The sequence below is a fragment of the Podarcis cretensis genome, assembly GCF_951804945.1.
Source record: "Podarcis cretensis genome assembly, chromosome: 4".
Classification (NCBI taxonomy): Eukaryota; Metazoa; Chordata; class Lepidosauria; order Squamata; family Lacertidae; genus Podarcis; species Podarcis cretensis.
The window spans coordinates 34,888,687-34,915,261 of record NC_137173.1 but is presented as its reverse complement, the minus strand read 5'-3'; the positions used below and the strand labels follow the sequence as shown (position 1 = coordinate 34,915,261).

Genomic DNA, 26,575 nt, shown 5'->3' with positions numbered 1-26,575 from the left:
TTCTGGTTGCTCTTATTTTAGCATTTTTATTGCCATGTGTTTTCTTTTTAAAAATTGATTAGAGATTATATATTGGTCGTCTTATTGGTGGAAGCTGCCTTGGGAGAGATTGATCCTAAAAGACAGCTTATAAAAGCTTTAAATTGATAAATCAATGCTAATTGATGTAGGGGGCACTCCTGTTACCACTGAGGCTAGTAGTAACACAGAGACAGCAGTTGGGGAGTCAATGGAACTTTTAAGATACCAGGTTTACTCTGTAGAGGTCAAAGTAACCTCCGTTGGCTGCATATGTTTCCAGATAACAATTCATGCACATGTCCAGAAGCTTTTATTGTGTTCATATTAATGGTCAGTAAATGAACTCCAGGAGCTCTAAATATGACCCGAGGCCTGTACTACTATGCCATGTCCCAGTCTGGGTCATTATGACATATGTAGCAAATTAGAGAGCTTAACACTGTGCTCTTATTTCCATATAAAATTTAGTTGAAGAGCTTGCTTTCTAGGAAGAGAGCGAAATTTCAGTTTTATGCACAGCAAGTATATTTTCGGATGCAGGAAGAAACACCAGCAGAAGCAGCTACAAAACAAGCAAGCAGACAACAAGAAGCAAGAACCAAATCAGTGGAAAACATTATGGAATAAGTCGTTTTTCACCTCTGCTGGAAGGCACCAAGGCAGCAGTGATGGGGAGCCTATGATGCTTCAGATAGTGGACTCCAGACCCCATCAGCCAGCATGGCCAATGATCAGGCAAGATGGGAGCCAATGCAACAACAGCTGTATGGCCACATGCTCCCTATACCTGCACTAAGGGAAGAACAGCCCAAAACAGCTGTAGGGAGTTGTTTCCATGTCTCCTTCTTGCAGCCAATATTCAAACTAAGCTCAGCTTATAGAGCACTGACAAACCATGGGTTTAAAGCAAGAGTGATGGTTTATCTAAAAGATGTTGGTCCCAGACCATTAAAATCTTTAATAGGAGACACCAGTAATTTCCTATGGGCCTGGAAGAAAACAGGTAGTCAGAGCTAGTTCTGAAATACCCGTTAAATATATTGCCACTCTGAATCTGTCAGGAGCGTGAGCAGCAGCATTCTCTACTGCCTGCAATTCAAGTTGCCTTTGGAAGCAGCCCATTACATCAGTTGCACAAATTTGTCCTAGAAGTCACAAGATCATGGAAAACTGTAGAAAGATTCATTCTCTCCAAATGGGGGTGGAGAATACTTAACAAGTACGGTTTGTCTATGTGGTAGATATTTTTTATCCCTCTTTTAAACCAAAGTCCTCAAAACACATAACAACATTTACAAATTAATGTATAAATGAAGTTAATAAAAGATTCTGAGATGTTGTTGCTATCTGCCTTCCATGACTAGGACATCAGGCTCTAGGTGTCCTCAGGTGGGGAAATTCCTAAGCCAGGGACTGTCAACAAAGTGCTATATATTGTTGGACTCCAATTCCTACCAGTCTAAGCCAGCATACCCAATAGATAAGGATGCTGGGAACTGTAGTTCAACAGCTTCTGGAAGGCATCACATTCATGACCTCCATGCCAACTCATCTATCACAGTTCCTGAATACCCCACCAAAACACAGGGATTCCTTGCAATTTTACATCCATTGGTCTGAGCTCAGCTCAAGCCTGTTGCTACCTCATATTCACAACAACCACCAGACCTGAGATAGCTGCTCCTGGATGCTTAGTGAAACATAGAGCTGGGTGTCATCAGAATATCTGGCTTTATATCATTTCATATCATTACAGAGGACAGCCTGCTCAGTGATCACAGAATGCTGACTGAAGAATGGGGGTGAGTGGGCGGGCGGAGGAACAAAAAATGATGTAGGAGACAACATAGAATTGAATATTGTGGATGTGGGTATTTTGTTGCACCTCTCTCTTGTAGGTATTAAATAGCACTGGTGATGACACCAAATCCTATGGCATGCTGCAAGGCAGTTCCCAAGGGGTTGAACCAAGGAACCTAAGCATCTATATAGCACTTTCTGATATTTAAAGACCTTCATACATATTTATTTCATAAAATGTATATACCACTTGATTGTAAAAAAAACCCCAAAGCAGTTTACAAAAAGAAAAAACAATAAACTCAAGAAAAAATCACAACCATACTTTAAAACATACAAAAGTTAAATTCATCACCTATTCCTTATAACAGCACGGTAAAGTAGATCAGAAATAATTGAGGTGTTGCTTTGTTGATTCCAAAGAAAGCGATAGAAGGTGATGCTTTTGCTAGATAAACCTCCATAGATGAAAATGTTTGCAAAACTACAGGCTGAATGCTGTGAATCTAGTATTTGTTGGGTAGCTTTGAATCGAGGCGAGTATACATCAGCCACATTGGTAATTATGAAAATAACAGCAAAATTCCAGTTTAATTGATGGGTACTTATGGTTTCTGACTCAAGATATAAATTAAATAATGGTTCCAAATAAGAATATAAAAGTTCTGTAATTTTAATTAATATAGTATGTTGAAGGATTAATCAAAATTAACAGCTATGCAGCTATTTAAGCTGCTTAAACAAAATTTACACCATATGTTTCTAGATGTTATATCAACTGCCTTGCAAACCACTGACATGTTTGTGTTCTTCCGTATTAAAATACCAGTGTTACTAACTGGAACAATACATTGGTTTCTGGGGGGGACGGGCCTTTAATGTGTTGTGTGTTAGCCTGCAGAGAACAAAACCTGCAACATAATTGAAAATGTAAAATTGCTTAAATCTAGCACATATAACTAGAGTTTGCAAAAAGCAGATGTTAAGTTCATCTCCTTTTATAGGATTAAAATCTTCCTGATGGTGTTTTTTTAAAAGCAGATTTTCTCTTTCTTGGATATTGATCACTTCACTGTGAGCCACCTCTTTACCTGAAGGAGTGCTGACCTGCTTAGCACTGCTTAACACTACACTAGGTTTAAATAGTGTGACAGTATGAGGGAATAAATGTGGAAGATAGAATATAGGAAGGGGACTGGACCTATCGGCCAATATCATGTTCTTAACTTCCTGACCATAGTCCCTGGTGCGAAGTAGCATTCCCAGTTGTGCTGCCTCACTTAATTTACACTGCTTTTGTTAGATTGAAATATTACTCTGCATTCCTCAGAAAAACGACTGTTAACTAATGTAGCAGTTGGATGCAGTCATGGTAGTGACACTTGCTACCTTGAAGAGGAATTGCATTTTCCAGCAACAAAATCCTGTAATTTTATATTGTTATTTTGTCAACATAAGCATAAGGGGTAATGAGGCTTTATTGTGTAATACAAAATATAAAAAGGAATTAAATGGATTTTTTAAAAGAAAAAAATATAGCTCTCTGTTTTTCTAAATTACAATACTGTGCCTGCAATTACATCTTTAAATGGTAGCATGCAAGCAAATGCATAGTTTTTAGGAGAATTTTTGTTTTTTGTTTTCCGTCATGTGATGAGAAATAACTCAATTGGCACAAGGGAATATTTCCTTCATCCATGCATGATTAATATTATTGCAATTAAAAGCGACAGGGAGCATAATTCCAATATGTTTCTTGAAGCAGTCTTCCTTTACTAGATGCCTGCTTTGTGGTTTCAAAGAAATCTGGCTTTAAGTAGTATGAATCATCTGTAAAAAGTTGAAAGGAAAGTGGAAGAATTGCTGTTCTGGATCATAACAAGATCTTGTTTCCAGCAGTGCCCAGCCAGATGCCTCTGGGAAGCTCAAAAGGGCATCATGCTGATGGATTTGAATTTTGTCCAGCTGAAAAGCCATCACCCAGTTTAGATGCAGTCACCCAGTTCAGGGTGGAGGATGTCTGAATTAACTTCGTTTATTGGATTGAGAACCATCCCTGTGCCTACAGTCTTCTTCCCCACTTTGTCACCCCGTTCCTTCTGAGCATGTACCCAACATTAATGAAGATAGCCACAGTTTACCATTATGGCCAAACTGGGAAATTGTGCTTTAAGCACTACTTACAAAGCTAAAACAAAAAAAAATTCCTTCCAGTAGCACCTTAAAGACCAACTAAGTTAGTTCTTGGTATGAGCTTTCGTGTGCATGCACACTTCTTCAGATACCTGAAGTGCATGCACACGAAAGCTCATACCAAGAACTAACTTAGTTGGTCTTTAAGGTGCTACTGGAAGGAATTTTTTTTTTTTTGTTTTGTTTTGACTATGGCAGACCAACACAGCTACCTATCTGTACTTACAAAGCTGTTTAAGAAACCTGTTTCCTGGTTTAATAATGCCTGTTTGCAAAGAATGGTACAAAGAAACTGTGTTTGAAAGAGACTTATTGGGAAGAATTTTGGTGGTTAGATGGCCAGAAAATAAACAGAACCAAGGTGCAAGTGTATACAGTTGCCCACTTCTGCAAGAGGTGGGGCTTACTAGAATGGTCTATGCCCAGAGAGTTACAGATCCTATATGTTTCCAGAATGCTTTGGGATATTTCGGTGGAGACATTAGAGATGATACTGTACATTTCCAGGTGGTCTCCTTAAATTGTTGCTTGGCCTTGGCAATTGACAGCGCTGCCCAGAGTGCCATCTTTTCAGTTTTGAGGAGACCCTTCTGCATAGTTTAGTGAAAGGTTGTCAGATGGCTTGAACATATGGTAAATGATAGAAAATTAATGACCAAACCCTTTTGCAGGCATATGTGGTGGTGGGAATAGTAGCAGCAGAGAATATATTTTCCTTCAGCTACCTCTGTGTCAGCTAGATCACATCCTTCTCAGTTGTCCTGTTTTGTCCCAAAGAAGATACTCCAGAAAGTGAAATGACTGCACATCCCCCCCCCCTTGATCCTCTATTGATGAAGTTGCTTCAATCTAGTCCCACTTAGTGGCAATTGCTAAGGCAAGCAATTTCTAGAGGAAACCTTCTGTGCTGACCTTTTTCAATCTGGGTTCCATCCTAGTTTGGGGCCTACTGCAAGGACAGAGCCAATCATGTGGGTCTTTTTACTTGATCAGCATCCAGCCAGCAGAGAGTAGGAAGGTGCTGAATGGGTATGAAAGTCTCAGGCTTAGGAGATTATACTGTTCATGTACACTCTAGAGTGGTGAGGGAACTCACCACTATGTGTGGAAGGGACCTAAGAAGAAGAGAACAACAATACAGTCGTACCTTGGAAGTTGAACGGAATTCGTTCCAGAAGTCCAGAATGTTCAAAAACCAAAGCGTGGCTTCTGATTAGTTGCAGGAAGCTCCTGCAGCCAATCAGAAACCACCGAAGCCCCGTCGGATGTTCGGCTTCAAAAAGAACGTTCAAAAACCGGAACACTCACTTCCGGGTTTCTATTGTTTGGGAGCCGATTTGTTCATGAGCCAAGGCGTTCTAGATCCAAGGTACGACTGTACTTAGCATTTATTGCATCCCTCTAACGCAGGTCAGATAAGAGACTTTATTTTCCCTTGGTAACACACATCAGTATCTTATTTTGCAACTCTATATTTTAGATTAAAGTCAAGTCGAGAAATAGGAGCATCACTCTTTCCCCAGGATCACTATTCCTTTTTAGGCACCTGAAAACTGGAGTTTCACTACTCTGTTCAGTAGTTCTTGATCTTGCTGCCTATTTGTTAAAGGTGGGCAGGGTTCTTGTAGCAGACTGTGAGTTTATCATTCAAAGGATTTGGCAAATTATATGCTCTGTGTAAATATGCTTACAAAGTATTTGAAAAGGATTTGGTAATGGAAGATCTCTAGGGGAACCATACACAAATGTACCAAAAGGGTGATGTCCACTCTGCCTTTTGTAGCGTGCTAGAAGGAAGAAGTTCCTAATATGGAAAGGTTGATGACCATTGCTCTAGCTGATTTAAAATAGGCACAGCCTCCATCTCAAGTGTGGGTGCTATATTGAGCCTGTGCTGTTAAACTTGTTGCCAGTTTAAATGTAAGCAAAAATCCATGGTTGGATATAACTAATCTTTCTTTTTGTCCATGAAGTATAACAGGTTTAGAAATGGTAACTTATTCATAGGAAGAAATTGCTTCCAGGCCATAATTTTATATGCCAAGTTTCATTTAGGAATTGCATTTTATGGCCAAATGATAAAGTATTGGAAAGCAGGAACATTCTTAATTGTAACAAACTAGTTGCTATAAGAGTATGAATGTAATTTAATGTCACTGGAACTAAATATTTACTCTTCGGTTTATTTAGATCAACTCTGTTCCTTTTTAAACTTCAAATTTCTCCATTCCATCTCTTTGTCAACTGGCGAAGTCTCCCCTAACTCATAATCTTGGTATCTGTGATGTTAAAGAAACCAGAGTGTGAGGTCGAAATTTCCATTGCATAGCTAGACAGGAATCTGAAAGGAATAATGCCAAAATCATTTAAACAATGAATTTATAGGAAAGATGACTCAATCGTCAATTCCAATTCTGGAGAACAGAATTAGTTGTATAATTTTGGCTGTACAGATTCCTCTTCATATGATGAGCAGAGGTGAAACAGGGTGAATACTTTTACACTGATTGTGCCTCTTTCTTTAACTTTTCAAGCAGAACAGAAACGAAACACATTTTTGTGTGTTCAGTGCACAGAAGAACTACCCTCTCAGCTTCTTTCGTGCTTTCCCTAAAAAGGAATACTCAGATTACAGCAACATTGCCGGTCTTGTGTGTGTTTTTTCTGCTGATGGATGCATCAGACTTGTACAGAAGGTGGAAAACAGAACTCTTGCTACATCTCACATTCATACCTTCTAAGGTAAAGGAGAGATGTGTCTACTTTAGATGGGGCTTAGAGCTCCACATTGTTGGTGGGGGTAGGGGCTCCTTCCACATTTCCCTTGACAAAAAATTGGCGGATATTGGGAAACTGAATGCCCCTCCCCTTTCAAGTTTCTCCCAGGCTCCCTGTCCCCTTTCTCATTTCCTCAGAGTGTCTTGCCGTTCTCTCTTGCCCACTTCTGTTTGGAACCCCACTGATTTTCTTTTGATTTTTTTTGCCAGAATCCTTTAATCTTTGCTAATAGATTTCGTTGTGAAAAGAAAGACATTTACCTGTCATGAATCTTACCCAAATTGCACTTTTAGCTTACTACAAACTCCTGTGCTAACACAGCAATATCTGACATATCCACACATCTGAGAAATTAACTTATGCAGCTTTTGTCTGCCTAGGACTTGCCGATCGTACGGTCGGCGGTTCGAATCCCCGCGGCGGGGTGCGCTCCCGTCATTCGGTCCCAGCGCCTGCCAACCTAGCAGTTCGAAAGCACCTCCGGGTGCAAGTAGATAAATAGGGACCGCTTACCAGTGGGAAGGTAAACGGCGTTCCGTGTGCTGCGCTGGCTCGCCAGATGCAGCTTGTCATGCTGGCCACGTGACCCGGAAGTGTCTGCGGACAGCGCTGGCTCCCGGCCTATAGAGTGAGATGAGCGCACAACCCTAGAGTCTGGCAAGACTGGCCTGAACGGGCAGGGGTACCTTTACCTTTTATACTCAAGGATGGCCAGGTGTTAAGACACTGCTTGGAATCCCATGGGGTTTACAGCACAATGGAGAAAAATTTCCTAGCTCTACATCTTGGGGTGAAAGAGTCAGGTTTTTGTCCAGTTGGTGAGAAAGGGGGAAGAGGGTTATGCACTCTGTCTCTGGGGTTTGAGTGCCTCATTCACTAATCAAAATACAATCCCTGACTAGGGAACTTTGTTATCTTTGTGCTACCCTGAGGAAAGATATATCAAATTTGTCAGTATGCAGAAGACCACTTGAATGAACTTCTGTGAATTGGGTCTGCCAAGTAGTTTAAATACTTAAGTGCCAACAGTAAAGCTCTTAGGTATCTACCTAAGAATTAGACAGGTGTCCAAACTTCTTAGTTATGTTTGCCCCACCCCAAGAGGGAGGCATTTAGAAATTTCTGAACCTGAAAGTTCTCTTTAGACAATGTGGCTAATAACCATTCATAGACTTATCTTATTGTGGGGAGGGGTTGTTCGCCAGAGATGCAGTGTTTAATAGATTCCTATACTATGTCTTTATTTACTTAGCAGTAAATCTTATTGAGTTCAGCAGGATTTACTTATATGTGTAGGACTTTGAATTTAAACTTCTGGAGACAAGATTGACATCTCCTTTTGTTAAAAGTAGAGGCAATTGTTAAGAGCTACATCCTGTTTACTACTCAAAAAGTGGGGAACCAACACATTTTTAAACATATCTTCATTAGTAAATCAAAAAATATTTGTCTGAAGAAAGCCTAAACACACACACCCCAATTCAAAATGCATAAAACCAGGCACACCAATAACCTGCAGCCAAATCATAAGGTATACACAACATTTAAAAACTTTGTAATACATTATGGAATTATATTCAAGAATATGTCTAGTGTGCATTGTTTTATGCAAGCTATCAGGTATATCTGATGCCACTAATCTCAAAATAATCTCATGGGAGTACAGACTTCCCCCCATACGCACTTATGTGAGGGGTACGTTCTGGGCCCTATGGACATAAGTGAAAATCACATAAGTGGGGAACACCCTCTAAAAAGCCTCTAAAGGTCCATTTTCCCCCTGCTCTCCAGCTCTCTGTTCAACTAGAACTGAAGCTCTGGGGCCAGCTAGAAGACTCTCAAAAGTGGCGGCAGCTGCTGTGCTCTGTGTACATCAATTGCTAGGCAGGGAGGCTGAGCAACCTAAACAAAGACCCACTACACCTCCAGTCTCTTTGGGGATCGCTTTGCCCATTGCCATTTCCTGGTATTTCTTTATTTCCCGGTGCCGTGTCTACACAGTAGCGCACAGTCACGTGTAAGTGGGAGGACGCCTATCCTTTCTTTTATCTGTCCTGAATCTTCCAACATTCATTGTCATTGGATGTCCATGAATTCTAGCGTTTTAGAAGGGGGAGATATAAATAATTTTGATTTCAGGCATCTCTTTGCTATAAACAGCACGTGCCCCAGATTAAAGTTATCTGAAGTTTGCCACAAGGAGCTATGAGATATGTCTGTCTGTCCCTTCCTTTCCCCAGAACTGGACAAAATCTGCAATTACAGCCTAAGTCTAAAAATAATGCTTTCATTTTATTTGAAATTATGTTTATTATAATAGTGTGGGTGTCTCCCTTGCAAAGCCTTGTTGCCAAGGAAATCCCATATCCCAGGGCTTTCATGTGATACGAGCTTCCATGGCAAATTTGTATTTGGATTGCTGCAGGCAGTGCTTTTTCCGGGATTGGGGGGGGGGGTTGCAGGGGTATGCATACCCCTAAATATTTTGTGAATCTAAGTTTGGCCTCATTGAGGCGCAGTATTTCAATATGAGTAGGAAAATGAGAGTATCCCTATACGGTTTTTTAAGAAAAAAAAGCACTGGCAGCAGAAGAGATGCATTACCCTCCCCCCCCCCAAAAAAAAATAAATCAGTCCTGATCTTGATTATCTTCCCTCCATGTTTAGATGTGGAAAAACTCCCTATTTATGCCACATGCAATCACGCATGTCTAGTTTGGCCCTCTATTTTGTTGGATGACCCTGAGTTTTGGTATTGTGGAACATGTTCACTATCATGTTCCTCTCTTATGTTTTGAGGGGTGGGGGCTCAAAAAACCCCCACAAACCTAAAAAAATCCCCAGATGTTTTCACTTTTCCTCATAGGGTAGGTGTTTCAGCCCCTTGATCCAGGATTATTTTCCATTTCTGAGGTCTGTTATATCCTTTTAAGATGGGACAGCCAGAACTGTATGCAACATTCCAAAGGTGGCTGCACCATGGACTTGAAATTAGACTGTAGTTTTCCCAGAGTCCTGTCTTCAAATAGTCCAAGAAATTCAGCGTCCACTATAAATGTGCTAAGCTAGTCTACAGTAGGCAGGTTACATAACTGTTCTAATTCCACTGGCTTGGAAGGGAGGTTGCAGTGTGCTGTCATTATGTATGTGAACCAACTGTGTCCTTGGCTGGAGTCTAAAATAAGCCAGTTTGGTCCAAGAAGATCTTGTTAGAAAACATTGTTCCGTCAAAAGGGAAGTGGTGTGGTGGTGTGGAGTGGGAATCTGGACAGAGTTGGATTTGCTGTTTTTATGTTCTTGAAAGGCATGGAGACATTATGGTGATAAATGAAGTATTAAAATTAAATCTTAGATAGACAGAGCCCCTCATGAGAATTTCTGTGGTGTATGTATATGTTTGCATGACGAGTTTTCTCTTCATCCATAACCTTATTTGAACAAATATTTCTTTGCTTTCTTTATTGCTGTCTTTGTAAGCATTTAATATTTTAAAATGGAATTTAATCCTCAAATAAATCAAAGCAGCTCTAGGATAAACGTTGAAATCTATCTATCTATCTATATATATATATATATATATATATATATATATAACAGTGAGTTAGTATAAATTACTGGGAACATGTATTATTTCTAAGATGTATGTACATTTTGAGTCATCTTCTTGTTCACGATGGATTTTTGTTTTCGTTTCGCTAAATGTTTGATATTGTGTATTATGAGTGGTTGCTATAGCAGTGGTGGGACAGCTTCCCCCACATTGCAATGTTATGTTACAGTGACGTTGGTATAATTTTAGTAATTTTAATCCCACAGACAAACCGCTTTAAATACTGTGGTCTTTTTTCTTTTAGTTTATTGTAGAGTGATTTGAAATTCAGTTGAATGATTCAGCAGCAGCTGACAAGGCAACATCCATGCAAAGTTGATGAGATTCTGGCCTCAGTCAGTCTTGAGGATGTTTGTTGTCAACATATCTAACTGAGCAGTGGGAAACTTTTTAGAATTAAGACATTTAAGTTGGTCCAGGCTTCGTACTTATGAAAATACTGAACTTCAGCTTAACTTTTCCTTAATATCAACCCACTTCCTTTTATTTTCTGCTGTTTATAAACCATGTCACAATAATAAAATCAGTTTTCTAGGCCCAGGCCTGAAGCAGAGCCCAAGTGCTATTTCCTACTCCCTACAAAATAAGGCCAAGTCCTCCTGCACCATTCAAAGATAAATTCCTGCCTTTATCTATTTCTCCCTCATGGTGCCACCTGAAGTTGCTTGCCTCACTCTGCCAGGTGATTAAGTGAAGGAACTCAAAGTGGCAAGATGATACCAGAATTTAGCTTCCTAGCAGGGGGTTCATATCATATCCTCTCCCCAATAAGACCTATGTCAGAAGGGATCACAGGGTCATGCACCACAGCCACATATTCTGCCATCTGCACATTGGCTGATGTGTGAAAGGAGAGGGAAAAGTGGGCCAATTAATGTAGAGCACCTTTGCACATTGGTTAAGTGTGTGGATGGTAGGAGTATGTGATGTAGTGGGGTCAAAATTCGGCATCAGTGGCTGCATTGACAGCAGGGCTAGTCTACAGGGCCTACCTAGCAGTTTGAAAGCATGCCACTGTGGTGGGAAGGTAAACGGCGTTTCCGTGTGCTATGGCTTCAGTGTCCTGTTGCGCCAGAAGCGGTTTAGTCATGCTGGCCACATGACCCGGAAAGTTGTCTGTGGACAAATGCCGGCTCTCTCAGCCTGAAAGCGAGATGAGTGCCGCAACCCCATAGACGTCTTTGACTGGACTTAACCATCCAGGGGTCCTTTACAGGCTTCCATATCATATATTTTTCTAGTGTTTGGGGGTTATGTTTGGTCCCCATAGTATGATTAAAGTTGGAGCACTGTGTTCAGATAGGGACAAAAGAAAGGGACAAGAGTCACCAGGGCTGCAAGAATTGGACAGGCTGGGACTGAGGGGACAGGACAAGAGGAATGGCTAAAATTCAGACAAGTGAGCAGAAGCTAGACATGGTATAGATCAAGGCAGGCACAACTGATCCATTAGAGAGTTCCTAAAAGAAGAGGATTCTGGCAGCTAGGAAAGAATTTAGCCAGGCATTTACAGGAAAGACTGAATAATCAACAAAGATAGGAAATGGTAACAAATTGGTTTCAAGTTTGAGACAGAGGAAAGCAGTTCCAATTTTTAATTTAAGGTGTCTTGTTCCCTAGCTTATGTTACATTCTTTACAAGCAGGGTACCATTCCTAAGAATGGAGTGGACTACAGGAAACTTGATGGTACCTTCCAAATACTATTGGCCTATTTTTAGTGAGTGTTCCAAATGGAATCATTGTCTAGTGTCCCTAGACACTTCAGAATATACCACAACAAGAATTATTGCAGCAACAACACTCTTGCTATTTGTTTTTCTTGGTGTCAGTCCATGTCCGTTTTGGCCTAAATTTTGTCCACTCATAGATTAGCCCGTTGCTTTGTAAACAAAACAAAACAAAAACCAACCAATAAGATACCAACAGAAGGTATCTATGCTTAAATGAGCATTTCTTTAATGACTCCTAAATAGGTGAAGTGTCAAATCCTATACAGACATTCTTTTCCATATGGAGAATACTTAGTTTTTCATAAGGCGCTCCAGCAAAGTAGTATAATGAGTGATGTTCCTGTTACACTTGTGAACCTCTTTTTTCCTGTCAAGATTCCTACCGTATAGACTTTTCCTCTGGGTTGCTTTTATTTTGTTTTATTTAAAAATACAATGGAAAACAAGATATTTGATGTGGAAATGTACTATTTTGAAAAAAAAGCATGGTTATGGGGAAATACATTCTTGATTAGTCATCAAGATTGGCTTGGGGTCCTGTGGTTTAAAATAGATTATTTCCTGAAAAACAGTATTTCTCCTTGGCCTTTAGATGTGTTTACAGTCACTGCACAGTCATTTTTCATTCGTATTGATTTTCCACAACATTCCTTTAGTTTGGCCAGTGTGTGGTGGAGGATTTTTCCTGTCAACAAAGAATTATTGCTGTTTGAGAATTCCTGAGTTATCTTTTGTCTTCGTGTCATATCACCACTTGATTTGTTTGCTCTGGGCACTGCAATAATCAGATACGGAGTGAAATGGGTTTGTCTTTCTTAAGTAAAGGTAAAGGGACCCCTGACCGTTAAGTCCAGTCACGGACGACTCTGGGGTCATGTGTCCAGCATGACTAAGCTGCTTCTGGTGAACCAGAGCAGCGCACTGAAATGCAGTTTACCTTCCCGCCGGAGCGGTACCTATTTATCTATTTGCACTTTTATGTGCTTTCGAACTGCTAGGTGGGCAGGAGCAGGGACCGAGCAACGGGAGCTCACCCGTCGCGGGGATTCGAACCGCCGACATTATAATCAACAAGCCCTAGGCTCTGTGGTTCAGAATTCCTTAATTTTGTATGGTCTGAGGAGGGGGCTGCTCAGAAGTTACTCTCCCCTTTCTTTTAATTTTCACTTCTCAATTAGTCCTTGTTTACCTCTTCCTTTTGGCTCCTTTCGTTTGCCCTCCAGTACATGACTAAGGCCAGATTCAGGCCATACATTTAAAGCACTATGCTATGCCTTTAAACAATCATGGCTTCCCTCAAAGAATTCTGGATGCTGTAGACTGTGAAACAGGGGTGCCAACTTGAATAAAATAGGGTAAGCCCTGCCTTCATAATTGATCCCATGATGTGGTGCATGAACACCATTTGAATGGCGGTATCCATCAACTTTAGGGCTCCCTGCCCCCCTCAAATATTTTATGGGGGGGGCTGAAGACCCATTGGCCCTTAGGAGTTGGCTCCTATACTGTGAGGGGTGATAATAGTTGTTAGGAAACCCTTATTCCTCTCCCAGAATTATAGCTCTCAGAGTTTCCTGTGAAGAGGGATTGGTTGATATACCGTATATACTCGTGTATAAGTTGACTTTTTCAGCACATTTTTTATGCTGAAAAAGGCCCCCTCGGCTTATACTCGAGTGAGGGTCCCACCTGAGTGCATTTCCAGCAGCCCCCTCGCCCAGGCTGTTGTCGGAGGAGGAGGAGGAACGAGGAGCACGAAAGCAGCCCTTTCGGGCTGCTTGTTCTTCCTCTTCCTCTGCCGCCACCAGCCTCCGCCTCTTGGCAGCACTCTAGGTAGGCAGAGGGATGGGAGGGGCTGTGGGGAGAGAGAAGCCCCCTCTGCCGTGTGCACATGCGTGCACGCACACACACTCTGGCCCACTAGGAGGTTTGTGGTGTGGCAAACTGGCTTATATTCGAGTCAATAAGTTTTCCCAGTTATTTTGTGGTAAAATTAGGTTCTTCGGCTTATATTCGGGTCGACTTATACTCGAGTATATATGGTAATTATATATTCCACCAGTTTGCTTTCCATACCTGTTGTTTTCTTTCATCTGTGTGCATTTTCTCCCCTTGTTAATTTATGATGCTACCTTTTTTCACAGATAGCATTTTCTTCAATTTAATTCCCCTCCCCCAAACTGTCTTCTTTCTGCCTCTAATTTTAGGATAGTTTTTCTTTGTCTCCCCACTCCTAGCCCTAAAACACACACACACACACACAGAGAGAGAGAGAGAGAGAGAGAGAGAGAGAGAGAGAGTGAGAGAGAGTGTGTTCTGTTATTGTCTCAGTCTTCTCCCTTCCCTCTCCCCCATTTTCCCTCTCTGGGCACTTTTGAAAGGATAGCCTGTGATGTCTGTGCGCAAGTGAAGGTGATTTTATATTCCTCTGTAAAGCTGCTCCTTTATTACTTAAAGGTGGCAGGGTCAACTTCTAAAGACATATCAAAGGAATAAAAATACTAAAATTATTTGTGGCTTGGAAATTCCTGTTTGATTCAGCTCTTGCTTTTAAAAGAATTCCATCTATATACATGGATTGTGTTTGGAATTAAGTTTGTTATACAGTGCTGTGGTGTTTTTGTGGGGGGAAGAGTCATGTGACATGTTTACCAACGCCATATTTATTGTGGCATAAGCCTGTACGGGACAGAGCCCTTGTTTTTGGATGCATGTGGCAAATGATGAATCTTTTGCCACCATCAAACATGCAGCTTTTAAAGAGTTTTAATAGTACAGTATTGTGTATTCTACTTGGTTAAGTATGAAGCTCCAATCTTATACCACACGACTGAATATGGAGGGTATAAGGAAAATGTTCTTAGAGGGAAAGACTTTATAAATCATCCCTGTCCAGAAAGAGAGAGAGCAAATTAAAGGGTTCCAGAGATTATGCTGAAACCACGTGGTTTAAATTAGACCTCTAACATGACTGTGACCTGATTTTGTGGTTCAGCTTAATCCTCTGATACTATAATTAAGTTTGGTATTTTTTAACTATTATTCCTCATTAAAATGTATAAGGCTTGACATGATATACTAAGTTAATAGTTTAAACATGTATCTAGACAATTGTTTAAATGGCTGTTGTTTGCGCTATCCAGTGAAAATAACAAAAAACACAATAGCCCATTCTCTCCCTTAAATGAGGCCAATGTCCTGATGTTGCCTAAAAAAATCACTAATGTGTACAATAATAGCCTTGTTTAAGGGATTAAAAAACTTAAACAGAACCCACGTTGATGTATCTTTCTCTGCATTTTATTTTCCTGAAATGTTATATCTATCTATTATGGTGCTGGAGGAGACTCTTGAGAGTCCCATGGACTGCAAGAAGATCAAACCTATCCATTCTGAAGGAAATCAGCCCTGAGTGCTCACTGGAAGGACAGATCGTGAAGTTGAGGCTCCAATACTTCGGCCACCTCATGAGAAGAGAAGACTCCCTGGAAAAGACCCTGATGTTGGGAAAGATGGAGGGCACAAGGAGAGGGGGACGACAGAGAACGAGATGGTTGGATAGTGTCTTCGAAGCTACAAACATGAGTCTGACCAAACTGCGGGAGGCAGTGGAAGACAGAAGTGCCTGGCGTGCTCTGGTCCATGGGGTCACGAAGAGTCGGACACGACTAAACGACTAAACAACAACAAATAGCTTCCCCAGGGCATTCTATCAAGTCTTTGAAGAAGGTCCAGCTTTGGCATATTTGTGGAATTTTCACAAAGGAACAAAAATATTTCATAGATATTTTACAGACATTTTACAGACCAGAGAAGCAGATAGCTATTTTGTAGCCAAGGGCAATGTAGGAAGGGACATGGGCTTTCCTTGTGACCAAACTACTGTTTAAGCCAAAGCCTGAGTATCTTTCAGACATAGTATACAACATTTTTGTCAAAGTCATTTTAAGTACGTAGTCTTAATTACAAGTGCGGGGAATTTTAGCACTGGGCGCATTCTAAGCTATGTTAACATTTATTTTATGCTGATACACAAAAACCATTCATACAACAGAGCACATTATGACAACAGTAAATGTTGAACAGTAAATGTTGAAACAATAAATGTTGAAACAGACCAATAATACTTCTGAAAGGTGTTGACTTTGGCAGTAGTTTGTGACATGAAACAAATCAGTGTTTTCAAGGGGTGGAGTCCAAGTCATGTCACACAAAGTACACTTTCTTTATTTTGCCTAGATTTTCAATGGCTTAGGTATTTCTTGTACAGGAATAATTACTTTTAAGCAATAGTGATCTGTAGCATTTCTCTTAGCATTTGTTCTGCAAGCTCCCTTTTCCTGAGAATTGCATTCCTAGTATGTTCTGTAATTATAGAAGGGTCTCAAGAAGATGCAATGGTTATTATTTTTTATATTTTACTTTTATTCTCTATTCCCACCCCTAAGTGCAAAAAGGGCAGTGTAGCCAAGTATCTGGACTGTGCAAGGGGCATCTCAGGATTTTAGTATGAAGTCTGGTTTCCAATAGATGTTCAACAGGAAGGAGCAATAATATGAAATAGGTTTATAGTAAAGCACTGTGCATATTTTGAGATAGGAGCATAGGAAAACTAGGCAGCTGCTTAAAACTAGATACAGACAGGCTGTAGCTGTCCAGGGTTTCAGTTGTGCATTTTTTCCAATCTTATCTGAATTTGGATTGATTTTGGGACATGCAAAGCTTCTCCTCTACCTCTAACTGGAGTATCATCAACAGTGCCTGTTCTTTGTATTTTTGTGGCACCTATTTGTTACTTTTATAGTGTGCAATATATAAAACTTATCAAGTGTCACCTGTTTTCCATTGAGCATGCTTTTTGGTGACATGCTCATTTTAAAGTGCCTTGTTCACTTAAGCTGAGATACTTCTGAGTGACTGTGCCTTTGTGCTAGTTTGCTTATATACTTGGGTTCACCCTTTCCTTTCCCTTCTCCTAGCTCTTTGCCTAGATAATTCTGAATAACCCCATCATGAATACCTAATTTTGTTTTATGTTAATGAGCACAAGAAGAACAGACCAAAGGCCCATTAGTTTGGTAACTTGTTCTTATTGTGGCCAACCAGGTTCTGAATGGGAAGTCCATAAGCACAACAGCACTTTCATATATGCGTGCGCTGCATACAGCCTCAGTTTGCTTCTACTCTGTAAGAGTAGCCTATGGCAAGATGTTTCCTAATGCATACCTAAGAGCATTTATTACCCAAATGCTACATTAACAACCCTGTTCATTCTTTCTGCCCATTATGGTGAGGGCTCCCTTCCAGAAGGTTTCAGTGGTACCACTTCTCTTTCTCTCTTCAAAAATCCCCTCCTCAAAATCTGCTTTTCCCCCATTCTTTTAGTCCAGGGCTGGGGACCTTGTGGCCTCCAATTTGTATCTGCCCTGCCAGCATGGTGACTGGCTGGGAAGGATGGAATTTGTAGTCCAGCAACCTTTGGAAGTCTACAGCTTCCCCATTCCTGCTTTAGTCCTTGTTCTCTGCTAAAATTAAGCCTAAGTATGTGTAACTGCATTTGTATGTACTCTTCCTAATTTCTTTTTCTTCCCTGTTCTCTCTCCTTATGCTAAAATTCTGGTTGTAAGCTCTTTGGGTTACCTTTTGCAAAGAACATTGAGACAATAATGGTGCTGTATAACAAAGAATCTCAGGACTCACAGGACCAAACTAAGATAATCTATCCTGGCACATCCTGGAGATTTATGTTGCCATTTTAAGTGTGTCTTGTTAATTTTATATTGGCAGTAAGTTGTAAAGACTTACATCCGTTCATTGCCAGCTCCAAGTCAGACAAAGTTAGTAGGAATAAAAACAGCCAGTCTTGGAGAGCTCTTTGGCATCTACTTGAAAATAATTTGGTAAGTTTATTGAAGTTCGCATTGGGTCACTTTACATGTTGCAAAACCCCACCATATTTGGCTATGGACTGAATGAGAATGCAAAATAAACTTATTTTCCCTCTGGAGGATTTCAGCAGTGAGTATTAAACATTTTGATCCAGTACAAAAAAGAACAACTGTGCTCTCTATTTTAGAGTTTGTTTATGGTGGCAGGAATTTATGGAAAGCTGAAAGAGAGAAACATGCACATTGATGGGTGAAGTTGACACTAGTGGTGTCCCCTTGTTACATGGAAGCCAGATCTATTGCAGTGTGGAATGGATGGAACACTAAAGGTGAAACCTTTAAGCACTACCCAGATTCACACTCCAAACTTACTTGCTTTTATGTTAAGGCTTTTCCTACTTGGCCAGGGAATGCTCCAACAGGACAGAATCGGTTTAGGACTCATGGAACTCCAATCCTGAGCCCCAAGTAGCTGACCATCCAAAATACTTGCAACAAAACCTCCTCACTCCATCCTTTGTGACCAAAGCAAGCACCTTCTTCCTGCTTGTCTCCCTTAGATTTCCCTCTACCTTCAGCCTCTACCTTATCTTTCCCTTGGATGATAATAATAATAGTAGTAGTAGTAGTAGTAGTAGTAGTAGTAGTAGTTATTATACAATAATAATTGTATTCCTGGTTCCAACATGGAATTGGGCTAACCCCTTGCCATTCCACAGTTTATTTGGTTAGAGTCCTGGCCCCCTTTCACCTCTTTCCTCTAACACCATTTAGATATTGATGCCTCCTGGATCCCAAAGGGCAACAGATTCTGAAACTAAGTGTCGTGCTCGTTGATGTATGCCTGTAGTAGAAGCAAGTATTCCCAGCACTACCATTTCACAAAAATTGACCTGGTACAACCCTGCATTTTGCAAAAGCCAAATAGCTCAAACTAGCCACATTACTGAGTAAAAGGAAATGATAAATAGCTCCTGTGAAGGTTTTAGTTAGTTCATGGCTAAGAGGGGGGAGAGGTGGGAATTGCAGCTTGCTGAAGGCCACCTAGTGAGCGCTTGGCTGAGTTGGGATTTGGATCAGGGACTTGCAACTTGTAGCGTTACATTACATCAGCTCTTCTCCCCACCCCCTTCCCACCCCCACTTCAAGTTCTCTTTCGGAGACTCTCTGCAACCAGTCTTCATTTTGATACTTCTTTTATGGACATACAAAAGCAGACTGCAAATGCAGGAGAATTTGAGGAAAGTTCGAGGTGGGTGGGAAGGGTTGCAAATCCCTCTGTAGCAAATCCCATCTCAGCCCAGGTCTTTGAAAATTAGCTCCTATGTAAAATCGGGCTGACACTTCAAAGAGTCAGAGGGGAAGAGGCTGGAGGAAATGTTCAGAACAAGTTTAATTTCCCAACCACTAAAGGATGTCAGTGGGGTTAGAGTGACTACCTCAAGTGACCCCTTTCTTCCTCATTGTGCAGATCGTATTTCCTTCATGCCCCTGTTGAGAGATCTTGATGTCTCTAACACGATGCCGTCATAGTGTGGGGGAGGAAGGAGTTGTGTAATATGGAGCATATGTTTTGCAAGGAAGTTAGTGGTGGTATTGGCTCCACCACATACTTAGACCCATTTAATAAACATGGCATGTAGTAGGATCCTCTTATATCTAGCATTTAAAGGGTCAATGCCCACCCCCTTACACTTACAGCATATAGAACATGTTAACATGCTAAATGTGTCATTTCATATTTGTTACACCTACACGTTTGTCAGAGAGACTCGGTGGTGTCATCTAGCCTCCAGCAGAAACAAAACTGTTTTCCTCGAATGCTCTGGAGTTGTGTTATGTTAGACATTCCTTAGTTTGTTTGAATAACATTTTTTTAAAACAATATTTTGCAGCCTGAGCCTCCTACTCATTTCTGTGGCTAAACAAAGTTATTTTTAGTGCGTGGGCCCATGGCTGCACGAGAAAAATGCTGATTATCCAGAAGGAAAGTGAGAAGGAGGGAAGGGGGTGCTTGTCATCTTCATGACTCAAAATATCCCTTGTACCCTGGAATCTAAATCTATGGTGAGGCCAGAATTTGCTCCTTAGATTTATTTGCTACCTACCCCAACTACCTGTGTGTGAAGCTTGCATTTCTGTTCCTTCCAGTGAGGTGTTACATTTACAGAACGAGAGCTCCTGGAAGATGGAAATGTGGTCTCCTCAACATTCTGTGAAGGGTTGTGAATCAGAAGCCCTGGTTCTTACAGGATAAGCCCCCAGTGGGCGGTTGTGATCCATTTTGGAACCTAACATTTCAATGGGACATTTTTGGGCAGGGGGGGGGCAGTACAAATTGCAGTATAGGGTGAGCTAGGGAACCCCACCTTTCTTCTCACACTAGATTCTGGGCCTAGATTGGACCTCCTGTGCTGGCTATTTATACAATAAAATAAACAAAACCCTTAAAGGCAGAGCATCATGTGTAGCTTGGGCTTTGGATCCCAATTAATTCCCAGAAATTGTTTCCCACTTCCTCGTCCCCTGCATCCTTCAAAAAGCTTCTTTAGAGGATGAGGGGCCTTCCTGCAGGGCTGACCTCAGCTTTGAGAAGGATTTGGTCAAAGTGTCCTGTGGTGAGCTCCCTCCTCTGTCACTGAGCCCTGGCAGGGTTACTTGGCTGCGAATGTGTTGCTCCCAGGATTGCTAGGTCTCTGGGTCAATGCCGCAGAAGGATGATTACTTCCAACTCCTTCCAATTTCACGATTCTATGAAATGTAAAGGGTGGCTAGATTCAGAACCTGGCACTGCTTGGAATACCAGGGTGGGCGGGGGGAGTGGGGCTGGGGCTGGCACCAGCCATGGCACTAACAACTGCATTAGGATTCCAGATGCTGCTTCTGGACTTGAGAACCATTCCTTCTGTGAACTTCCTTTACATCTCATGAGACGATTACCGTAATATTTATTGCTCGTGGCCATAGGTCATTGTAAACAATACATATAGAATGTGTACTTTCACAAACATGAGCAAATAAACTTATTTAAAATTAAAACAAATCCATGAAACATCCTGGAATTACACTAAGTTTTAACTTACTCTGTTAATGAATCATCTTTACAGTCCACTGTCACTTGATTCAAAGTACTTGAATTTTCTTTGATGCAGTTGCAGTTAATGTAACTTGATAAGATATATGCTCATACTCACTTCATAACAGCAACAACAAAGATCACTATAATCCTGTATTGGCCACCCATTACACTGTAATAGGTGTGGCATACTGTATAGTGAATGGAGCTAAACACCGTACAATATATAATCACAGATACATATTCTGCTCTTACAAACCTGGCATTTTCTCAAGGAAAGAGAATCTTGTGAGCAAGCTTGCCACACCTCATCTCTTAAAGTTTGGTGGGAGGGTGGGAAACTTGTTAGGACATCTTCATTGCTTCTGTTCAGCTCTGAACCTCTTGTATGACCCCTGAACTATTGACTCACACTGCTGTGCCTACTGCTGATTCTGTACCATTGCTTGCCCGAACAAAGATCATATACAAGTAACAGCCTCTGTTGTCTTGTTTTGAGTGGGAGTCGGGACAAGCCTCTGATTTTCAAAAAAACAGTTTGGTTTGTCTAGTCTCCCCCACCACTATTGCAGTTTGAGGCACAGCCTAAAGAAGGAAAAGCCCAAAGTGCCATCTCAAAAGAAGCTCCTAGAAGACCTATTTGGCTTCTGAAGTTTGTTTAAACAATTATAGCTGAAAGTATGGGCTATATGGGAAAGTATATATATACATAGCTGAAAGTATGGGACGCAGGTGGTGCTGTGGGTTAAACCACAGAGCCTAGGACTTGCCAATCAGAAGGTCGGCGGTTCAAATCCCTGCGACGGGGTGAGCTCCCGTTGCTTGGTCCCTGCTCCTGCCAACCTAGCAGTTTGAAAGCACGTCAGAGTGCAAGTAGATAAATAGGTACCGCTCCGGCGGGAAAGTAAACGGCATTTCCGTGCACTGTTCTGGTTCGCCAGAAGCGGCTTAGTCATGCTGGCCACATGACCCGGAAGCTGTATGCCAGCTCCCTCGGCCAATAAAGCGAGATGAACGCCGCAACGCCAGAGTCGGCCACGACTGGACCTAATGGTCAGGGGTCCTTTTACCTTTTATGGGCATAACTGAGGAAGTGCACAAAGAGCTTATTTGAATATTACCTTAACATAAACCTAAGTTAACGATCCCTATAGTAAATACAGAGATAACCTGGGGCAAGTCTGTGCTGTCCATAGGTATGTGCTTCTTGGAAACACACAGTAACACTTGTTGTTGGGCAGCCATGATCATTCCTCTGGAATTATTGCCCAGGGATAACACAAGAAGGATTGCATGTGTCACGAGGAAGCAGCTGTGATATAGCGCTCCTGTTGCCTTCCTATGTTTGCAGAGTAACCAGGATGCCAGGCCTGTACTCTGAGATAAAATCAAGCCCCATTTGTTATGGGTGGTTTTTTTGTTTTTGTTTTTTAAATCCTCTGAACATTTATGGCTGAGTACAAGCCTCACAACATTCAGAAGGTTTGAACAGATTATATGAAATTGGAGCTGTTCCAGGAAAAGACAGTGTATCTGTCCAGTTGATGTCTGTTGTGTGTGCTTAGCAAGCAAAGGTGGGAAGTAACTCTCTCCCCAGCTCTTAATTCTTGTTCCCACAAGAAGATTTCGTCATTCAATACATAACGAAAGAATTCGTGGAAAGGCGGATTTAGTGTTTATTCTTCCTATTGTATGCTGTAGGACCAGGCGAACAAGCTGTGCTGTGTGAAAGCAAATACGTTTTTACGCTGCGACAGCTACTGATCTGGCTAATCATAATTTACCAAGTAGCGCTTCCAAGCAGGAAATGAAGTACGGGAAGGGAAAGCACAATAAATCCATTAATGAGACATACAAGCTATTTGAATGTGAAGTCGCCTTGCACTCAAGCAAAGCATGCTTTCTGCAGAGAATGCTCTGCTCTCCACCTCTCTTTAAATTAAGAGGGTTATATTATCCATATCACCCTGATCCCAATGAAGCCACGAAGCTCATGGTAAGACCAGTGTTAGGTGTATGCTTCTCCTTTCCCCTCTCTCTTCTCTGGCACAAACCTCCTCTGTTTGTCAAAGCCATGCTTTAGGGTAGGTCTGTTGAACTTGTAATGCCCCAATGTACATGCCGTTCACACCCAATCTAATTAAGAGTTCCCCTCTTAACCAAGGTTCTGATGTTTGGGAACCTTAGGTTAACAATGGCTAATTGTGGCATGTACAGTAACCATGGTTAAAGCAAACAAAGGGAAGGGGTGGCAAGCACACATTCTCAAGTCTGTATCCCAGTTTGGAAAGCCTGGAACACAAGGAACCAGCCGTACATCTGCACCAGAGCTACATGCTTTGGTTTTGTGGCCAGCTGAAACTTTCAGTCCTATCCATGCCACACTCTTTCAATAAGCATATATTGCAAGCTGAGCTCTGTTTAGTATACTTTTTTTTGCCAACTTGCCTGTCTCGGTGCTCCAAGAAATATTATAGTTTGTAGAAACCTATAAAATAATAAATCATCTCTTCCGGCCGATTTCCTTTTTTGAAAGAGAACATTTGGAGAGTAAGGAGTCATTGGAAAGAAGAAGCTGCATTTTGTGGAAGCAAAGTTCCTCTTGTATAGGGAGGGACACAAGGCATAAAGTTGACATGTGCTTGACATGTGGGGAGGGGTCTGGAAGATAGAGTTCCAGAGAGTCTGGAAGAAGAGTTTATAGGCAAGGGAGTCAAGGTACCTTTGGAAGCAACTTTAAAAATCAACACAAAAGTCCATTTCCTCATCAGTCATTTTCAATGTGAAGTTGAGAACTTTTCCTTCTGAGACAGTCAATGCTTCAGCACCAGGAACAGGAAACAGTCTTTCGCACAAAATATGTTTTATAATAAAGATGGCATCAATCTTTGTTAGCTGAGCAAGTGATGTATTTAAACAACAAGAGTTTATTGAGAACAAACCAAGTGAACAGTGTCCTTGTTGGTTTTTTCTGTCAGCAAATGCAAGGCTTTTAAGACAAGCTATGTAGGGTTTCTTTCTGCCATCTGATAAGCATGCGTTGAGAATAGTTGTGACAGTAGTTGTGTACTGGGACCAGTTTGACCATACCACTTCAGTTTAGTCACGACATGTTACAGCATTTGAACATTTCCAACAATAATTTTAATACCTTGTCCATATGTTCCTTTTTCTCATCTTCCTTTATAGAGCAATCTTTACTGTGGCAATGAAGCCTTACAGCAAACAATGCAGCCTTCTGAAAAGTGAGGAGAGGAGAAGTGGGGGGGGGGGCGAGAGAGAGTGCGCACTTTTCACAGGGATAGCAGGGAAGCTTCTTGCATGGTTTACTGGGTAATGAGGAAAAAGTTGCATCCATTGAAATTTACCACCAAAATGTTTGCTATACTCTTCTAACTGAATATACAATATTGTTGGAAGAGGCCTAAGGGGAGATGAGATTATTTTGCTGCTATTATTGCTTTCTGAATGTGTATTAAAAGGGAGACCTTCACATTTACGCCAATGATGGAACCTTCTGGAGAAGCTAATGAAGCATTTTCATGCTTTAGGATAGCAAGGAGGAACCTGTGGTCCTCTGTCGTTGGATACAAACTCTCATCAGCCTCAGCCTATCATTGACCAGGAATCCAAAATATGTTGAAGCAGCAGTATGTGTGCCACAGATCAACATCATAATTCCCTCAAGCATTTCAGAAAGTCACAAGGAAATAGCATGACTTCAGGATTACCTTATGAGATCATAACCAACCCCATGAGAATGTGAAACTTTCTGTCTTGTTACCGTAAACTATTCAAGTTAGATATAAATGCTGATGCAGAAATGCTCCTTGAAATAAGCTTGATATTTAATCTCATGCCAAATTCTTGTCATCTGAATTAATTTCCTAACTTCTTGAAGTTGTGTTGTTTTCTTTAATTTTAGAAGAAAGAAAGCACAAATGGTTACACATTGGTTCTTGCCCCTCTCATTCACGGCTGCAACAGTTGGAAGTGTGCACTTCTTTGTAAGCAAACCACAGTTGCTTGTTGCATCTAAATTTAGAGAACTGTGGTTTGCTTACACAAGTGGTGGGAAACCTGTGTCCCTACAGATGTTGTCTGACTCCCAACTCCCATAAGCCCCAGCTAGCATAGCAAATAGTCAGGAATGATGAGAGCTGTAGTCGTACAACATCTGGAAGGCCACTTCTTGTTTATATTCTGTTTTGTGAACAAGCCACAGTCTGAAACTACTGTGTGGCTCCTTGGCAGAAGTAGTACTTAAAACTGGGTTCTAAGTTCATTTCCTACACCCAAATGGTAGTTCAGCATAAAGCTCTGTCTTTTACTGCTGCCAACTTTTTCACCAGACCACCATGATCATTTGCCTTTAACAAGGGCTTGCTGTATCAGCTGATGGTGCTTATTTCCATGCTGTGAAAAACCATATTTGATATCTACAAATCAAGCTGTTGCTTGAAGACACAGAAGTAATTAAAGATCCCCACCCTCCTATGCATTGACTTTTAAAAATGCTTTTCTAATGTAGAATGCTGGCTGATGTGGAAAAGCTCAAAGACAGTGTTGAGATATGAACTATTAAAAGAAGAATAAGGAGGTCTCAAGATGTTGCAACCCCCTGGTTCCTAGAAACCTTTGCTGCTCCTAAGGTTTGAGAAGTTTTGTCCCATGGTTATATTGTGCATAAAATATGTTCACTTTAAAGTTAGGGAGCTTCATACATAAACCGTCTAGTGCCTGCCTTTCTTTATCTACAGTCTCCTAAAGGAGAAATCGACCCTGTTGTTCCATGTCATACAGTCATTCAGAATGAAACATCCAAGAGCATTCCTGGTGTATCTTGAGGTCAGTAGAGTCCCTTCAAATGTCAATTCAGAAAGAAGCCAAATGCTTTTAAAGCACCTCCTTCCTCTGGGCATAGAAACTGAGCAGTTTTGGAAAGTGTTGAATCCTGTCTTTCCACCAGAGGGCTCTGCATAGTCTGAAAACCTTCCTTCACTAATACATTTAGAATGGAGAAACGTATTTCTTTCTGATCACCTGCTTTGATATGCAGCTTTTTGAAATGGTTCATTTCCATTTCACCATGCTTCCATTTTCCATGCTTGTGTGCTTTTGAACATGGCAGCAATGATTGTGTTTTGCTGCTTTGCTTTTACCATGATCTGGCAGCAATTGAAATTTGGAAGAAAAGTATGCTCTCCTTGCCCTTCCCCTCCATTTATTAGTTTTTACAGAGAATTTAATGATGCTAATAGAGAAATGAAATCAGAAAGTATCAGTCAATATGTTTCCAGAAAGCTATCTCCTCAAGTAAGTATAACACTCAGTTCAAAATACCTTGCTGCAGCCTTGCCTAACTAGTGTGAAGATGGGCTGAACTATTATGGTTCTCCATAGTATGTTTGGAATAACAGCATTCAGTTTAAGAATCTGATCTGACCTGGATTGCAGGAACTTGTAACAGTCTGGAA

At 41.1% G+C, this 26,575-nt stretch overlaps 2 protein-coding genes and 1 long non-coding RNA gene across 3 annotated transcripts in view; 1 reads left to right on the top strand and 2 right to left on the bottom strand.

Moving 5' to 3' along the window:
- Nucleotides 1–26,575, bottom strand: part of FILIP1L (filamin A interacting protein 1 like) — a 183,505-nt gene that overhangs the window by 96,927 nt on the left and 60,003 nt on the right. The window lies entirely within an intron of this gene.
- Nucleotides 1–26,575, top strand: part of CMSS1 (cms1 ribosomal small subunit homolog) — a 176,831-nt gene that overhangs the window by 102,478 nt on the left and 47,778 nt on the right. The gene's annotated exons all lie outside the window — the stretch shown is intronic.
- Nucleotides 6,178–7,597, bottom strand: LOC307214023. The gene is made up of 2 exons (XR_013837838.1): nt 7,485–7,597; nt 6,178–6,355 (listed from the first exon to the last, which is right to left on the bottom strand). It is a non-coding gene; the product is annotated as an uncharacterized lncRNA (long non-coding RNA).